The sequence below is a fragment of the Cricetulus griseus genome, chromosome 4 (assembly GCF_003668045.3).
Source record: "Cricetulus griseus strain 17A/GY chromosome 4, alternate assembly CriGri-PICRH-1.0, whole genome shotgun sequence".
NCBI classification, from domain to species: domain Eukaryota; kingdom Metazoa; phylum Chordata; class Mammalia; order Rodentia; family Cricetidae; genus Cricetulus; species Cricetulus griseus.
The window spans coordinates 230,918,880-230,925,603 of record NC_048597.1 but is presented as its reverse complement, the minus strand read 5'-3'; positions in this window follow the sequence as shown (position 1 = coordinate 230,925,603).

Below are 6,724 nucleotides of genomic sequence, written 5' to 3'. Positions count from 1 at the left end.
ATGGAAGCAGTAATTTGTTTTCTTGGTGATAGTCATTCTGACTAAAGTGAGATGAAATATCAAAGAAATTTTAGTTTGCACAGCTAAGAATGTAAAAGTTTTTTCCTATTAGCAGTATATTATTCCAGCACAAATGACTGGGGTCTAAATGGCAAACATTCTCATGAACGCTACCGTTATATAGTTTCTCTTCAAAGGTGTATGTTTCCTCATCAGTTGAGCCCTGGTTTTATGAAATTATTTATTTCTGTGAATTTGGAGGAGTCACACCTCTCCATGCACCTCAAGGCATATTGGATTTCCCCAGATCAAATTTTTCTTAAGTAATATATGGTTTAACTCTTAGGACCCCTGTGATGAGGGATCATAGTCAAGAGGTTTCTAGGAATTTCTGCTCACTCACTGCAGCCTTATCAGTATTCTTTGTCCAATAGCTTTTATGGTGATCATACCTATATGCTTCTGGTAGATTAAAACATCCACATTTAGTGTACTCCTCACTCTAGAGTCAAGGTTGTATTTCAACCACAACATTTCTTATCATCATGGCAGATGAAAGTCTCTCTCCAATCTTGTTTTCATGACAAGAGGAAGATCGTAAGAAGTACTGCCTAAAAGCCACATGATAAGAAATTTCAGGGTCAAAAGAATTTTAGGAAATGGAAGATAATACTTGGCACTGATGCTAAAAGGACTAGTAGATGAAGGGAGTTGACTCAGTTAGGCCTCTGAAAGCTAGTAGGCAGATCAACAGCAGTCTGGTCAAATTCCAGTTCACAGGACTCTTAGAAAAACTGAACATGTGTAAAGGGAAGGGACTGCAGTCAACCATAAATTGTTCTTGGGAGAAACCTGGAACATTTAAGAAGGCTGGAGACTTTGGCTGCTATTGGAGGTGAGGAACAGAGAAGTGTGGATTTGTTGCAAGCATGCCTTCGGAGCATTAGTGGGTCAAATGGTAGCCCAGGATGGAAACTATATTTACACTGAGAAGAGAAAGTCTTGTATGACTTTCAAAGACTAAATCATGGCTTATTAATGAGAGGACTGGCACAAGTGGCAACAATTACTAGTGAAGTTCACTTTAATCTACCTGTATCTCACTGTTCATATCTGTCACTCTATTGAATGATAGAGGTCATAAAGGGCATTTTCATATTTTAAACATTCTTTTAAAATTTTTCTACACATATTCATTCCTCTCCTAAGTTTCTCCCTACCCATTCTATGAATCAATGAAGTTTATTCCAACCCCTTTCACAATCCATTTCTTATGCTCCATATCAGGTCATAAAACACACGTGTTTTATTTTTGCCACCCAATCAATTCCTTCTTTTTGATAATTTTTTCTCATTTTTGTCAACTATAAAACAATAAAATATAAATAAAAATATTATCCTATCCTTATTGCTTCAGGAAACCCCTGGTCATCCATACCTATCTTTTATGACCAGCTTTTGAACCAGGCTTATATGATCTCAGCAGCAATTATTCTAATCTTGGCCATTGATGGTCAAATATAAAAAACTTCAGCCTGCTCCAATGGTCTATTCTGCTACCATTATTAAGAACTTTTAAAATCCAATATGTTTTAGCCAACTTCTATAATTCCTTATGAAGTTTTCTTCCCTATATCATTATTAATTTTGCTATTTGGGGATCTGGGTCAAGTTGAATTCAAATCTACAAGTTATTTGCTTTTAAATGAGCAACAATGCAAAGCTACACATAGGGTAAACTGTTTGCTTTCCAATGCTAAAGAAAAATGGCTTCTTAAGAGATTCAGGGAATATAGAAACAGCTATCCCAGCCCTCTGCTCCCTTTCAAATATCCCTGTTGCACTGGTCCTCATCTGTCTCAATCAATGCCTTAACATTCATGCAAGGTTTCAGAAAATTTGTAAATTTGGCTCATATCATAATTAATACACCTGCCAATCCAGACTCTGGACTGATTTATAGTAGTCTTAACATAGACTATTCTAACAATAGAGATATTTAATATAATGAGTCAGTCACTTATCACATCAGCATTATAATACCTGGCAGAAGCAACTTCAGAAAAGGAAGGTTTGTTTCAATTTGTGGTTTCTATCCAACATAGTGATGACAGTGGCAGAAGGATATACCTCACAACTTGGCAGACAAGGAAGTAGGGTTCAGAGGCCAGAACAAGTAGGTATAACCTTTGACAACCCAAACCATAAGGTTCATATTCTCCAAGTAGGCCTCAAATTCCCAAGACTCTATAGCAGCAGTTCTCAAGCAGTGGGTCACAGCCTCTTTGGGGGTGAAACACCCTTTCACAGGGGTCACCTAAGACCATCGGAAAACACAGATATTTGTATTAAAATCCATAGAAGTAGCAAAATTAAAGTTATGAAGTTGCAATAAAAATAAGTTTTAGTTTGGGGTCACCATAACACAAAGACTTGTACTAAGGGGTCACAGCATCAGGAAGGTCGAGAACCCAAAAATGTCTTACTAGTTGGTGACCAATCATTCAAATGCATGAACCTGTGAAGGATATTTCACATGCAAACTATAACACATGGTCATAGAAAGGTTCCAGCCACTAGATTCCTTCAAGGGAAGCCATTATGCTCTCTGGTTCTGATGATCCATATCTTCCTTAGACTGGAGAACTAAAACTTCTTCCTCTATTCATCATCATTCCTAAATACGGACACAAGGTTGGAGGTGCAACTTGACACATTGTTTTATCTCTTGGTTTTATGCCTTGCCATTTTCCCATCCTGGAATTAAAATAAAAATCTCACTTTTTGCCACCTAATTCACATACTTGTCTCTTCTCTAGAAGTTCAGTGTCAACAAACTGCTTTCTAGCACTCATTCACATATCTCTTCTTCTTTCTTTTTAAGCTTTATCCTAACTTTAACCAAGAATGGCTATAAAGAAAGGTGTGGATGTGCCTTTACAAAATGGAAGAATGAAGGAGCACCAGTCCTCTAGGTAGTCTTCAACTCCAACAGTCCACACAGTTCCCCTCTAAACCAGTTTGTCATCTCACCTCTCTTCATTTTCTATGCCAATTGGCCTAGCTTAGAGCAGGATGGGATCACCACCCTTGGATCAAACAGGCCTAGAAAAACTGGGAGGCCTAGTGATGCCTCAGCATTCATGATGAGACAATGACACACCCCATGGGTCACAGGGTAAGTTTACACTCTTCCCATTTATGATTCTTAATTCTGACAGTCAGAAGGTGCCCTTGCCTCTAGACCTCTCCCACAACTAGATCATCTGCTCTGTTCTATGCTGACCATCCCTCTCTAAATATCCTCTGTCTGATCCTAACTATGCCTCTGCTTAATCCATACTTCTGCTCCCTACAAAGGTATAGCATCCTGCCTTTAAGATATGGCCCTCACTCTAGCAATAGGACCAGGACCTGTCCCTGATGCATGAGCTGGCTCTTTGGTACCTATTCCCTATGGTGGGATGCTTTGTTCAGCCTTGATGCATGGGGAGGAGCTTTGTCCTGCCTCAGCTTGATATGGCATGCTTTGTTGATTCCCATCTGAATGGAGACTGAGGGGGAGTGGATAGGGTGGGGTAGAAGGGAGGTAGGGAGAGGAAACAAGAAGAGGAGAAACTGTGGATGGTATGTAAAATAAATTTTTGAAAAATGATAATAAAAATAAATAAATAAAAACTTTAAAAGAAAGATCTGACCCTCCAGGAAGTTTTCCCTGAATACTTCACATTTATCATATTTTCTCTTTTATGACAAATTTCCTTCGTATGCTAAATGTTGCCTCCTTGTGCCCCACAGGTTCCCAGCAGGAAACAAACTGACATGCTCAAACTGGGCAATTTAAGAAAAGTTTACAAGAAGATAGCAGGGAAATGGGAGCATATATTCCTTTGAGGCACAGGATTGAATGTCAGTCTTGAGTCAAAAAAGGAGGTTTAAAAGGAGCTCTGTACACAGGAAGTATGACCTATAGGGTTGACTAATAAACAGAATCTTCTATGCCTCCTATCCACTTTCAGTTCTTCCAGTCCAAGAAGCTGTTGGTTGCAGTGTCAGATTTCAGAATATGAATTGGACCATGCTTATTAGAAGGTACATTCCTTGTACATTAAAAATTCCCACACATATACTGGCAAGTCTAGGCTCCATCCATCCTCAAACAGTAGAGCATAGAATGAGAGTGAGCTTCATAGATGCCCATGTCTTTTTCTTTGACATCCTCTATTCACACATGTTTTCAGCATTTTAGCTTCTTATAAGACCTCTTAGAAGAGAATATGAATTTTGGTGTAAGCAGAGGTAGTAGATTTTATAGGTCTTGAGCTATAACCAGCCTTATCAAAACCCTATCTCAGAGGAATGTAGAAATTGGCCCAGATAATAAATAAGAATTTCCTATCTTCTGTCACTCTTTCCTGATGTCACTGCATCACACACTCCTTGGGGATACAAATAGCAACTCCTAATGTTTTGCAACACAGGTGGACAAGACAGATATAGGTATTCTAGAGTTTCTTTTAATATCATCAAAAGCCCACCATTCCTGCCACATGAGCACACTTTCTGCCTGGGGCTGGCTGTGGCCAATGCATTGGTTGGTGCCCTCTAGTGTTATCTTGTACTACAACGGTAGTGAAAAGGGATGCTGGCAAGGAAAGAACTTGATCTGAGGAAGGTTGAAGACAAGTTGCCAGCACCTCTATTTAAGCTTCTGAATTGATGTGGCTTCTCCATATGAGACCCTAGCCCACCTGGCTTCAGCTTTTCTGTGCCCATATGTTTGTCTGTCTGTCCTTTATTCATTCCCTTGACGTCCCAGTCAAGTCAGTTCCAGGAACTGTGCTGGACATAGCACGCATGTCTGTGTTTTTATATATATTACATATATATATATATTATATTTAATCATAGAATTTTTTTTCTTTGTCTCATTTCTCAGCCAGGTCCTGGGTCTCTACTACCTATTAAAGTCCTACTGATTGCTCTACCTGGACCTCAGAGAGTTAGAGTTTGGAGGTTATAATTTGAATAAACAGAACTCATAGAGTATAAACTTTACATTGATGCCTCGCTGTCCCTTTAATTCAACTAGAGGCTGTCATTCTTTGTCATCACACTGAGGTACAATAAGTCCCATGATTATCTAAAGTTACAAAAGTATTTCAACTGCTGAGCAAGGGTCCAGGGTGTGCAATTTTGTTTCCTTGGGACTTGGTGAGGACATGGTAAGCATTAAGTAAGTATCTGATGCATGAATAGATGGTAAGTGTACAAATGAATATAAGGGCAATGATACCCTCAATACACTTTACCAAACAATGGGGAGCACGCCTGGCCCCACTGTTGATGGAGGTGATACAATTATACTATTTTTCTCCCTTTCTGTAGTCTTCAGTTCCTCCTCCTCTCTAATATTTAACAAAATCAGAGTCTACTTGGGATATGGGGAGCCGAAAGATGATCTCCCTCAATTTCTACATTATCCAGTAGAGAAAATTAGAACTAAAAAAAAGTGAAATAACTTGTTCCAAGTCAGAGGGTAAATTTACAGCAAGAAATCTCTAAATCTTCTAGGATAGATATTTGCATCTTAATATCCAAACCAACACATAGCATTTTATATGTTAATATAATTCTAAGACTTTATTTTTAAAATAAGAAACAGGTTCCTGTGACTCAAAATCCAAAAGACACAAAAGGCCACCTCACTTTTCTTGTCTTTAGCTAACTGTATTCCTCTTAAAGACAGCCAGTGATTTCATACGTCTCCTATGAGAGATGGCTTGGCATGTTAATCTAAAAGTAATAGTGTGTGTGTGTGTGTGTGTGTGTGTGTGTGTGTGTGTGTGTGTGTGTGTGTGTGTGCATCCTAAAGTCTATATGCTGACAATTTGGTTCACAAAATGTCACTATTAAAAGGCAGGCCTGTAGGAAATTAGGTCTAGTGGGATATCTTTTGGTCATTGAAAGTGCCACCAAAAGGGATTGTGGGACCCAGTCATCTTCTTTGTTCATGGTGTAATTTTCTCCAACATATGTTCTCTATTGTTACCAGAGACCAAAATTTACAGCTTACACATATGGAGATTCCAGGCATGTGCTCAATTTACCTCTTCTGCTTATAAATAACTACAGATACTTCACTATAGCAATGCAAATCTGAACAGTATACTGATTTTTTTTCCAGACAGATTTCATGTTGTGCTTTGAGTCTTTCTTCATTCTATCCATTAGTCAGATTCTCCTCAGGGAGTTTCTCACACTTGCTACCAAGTGCTATTCTTACCTTTCCTCCATATTTTACTCACTTCCTAACTTACCTCCTTGGGTAGTTCTGGGGCTTCTGGTCCATCTTCTATGTATTGTCATATCTTCTTAATGTATAGAGTTGGGTATTTTATCCCCCTGAAATACATTCTTCATTAGCCTTTCTTGCCTTCTTAGCAAAGCTTGAGATCCTTTGACTGAAATTCATGGCACATCCTGATCTCTTCATCCCATATTTCTGTCTTCTCATAATGTGCCCTGACCCTCTTCCCATTGAATTGAGTGAGCATTCTACAAATCCTTGTTTAAATCTTCCCAAATCCTTCCTGTTCTGCACAGACCTGTTCAGAAGCCCCTTCTCCCATGAAGTCATCCCTTACTCAAGTTACAACAAAAAATGTCCCTTTCTGACCTAGGCATAGTACAAAGTGTCTAAATCTTTGCATAGATTCCTTTG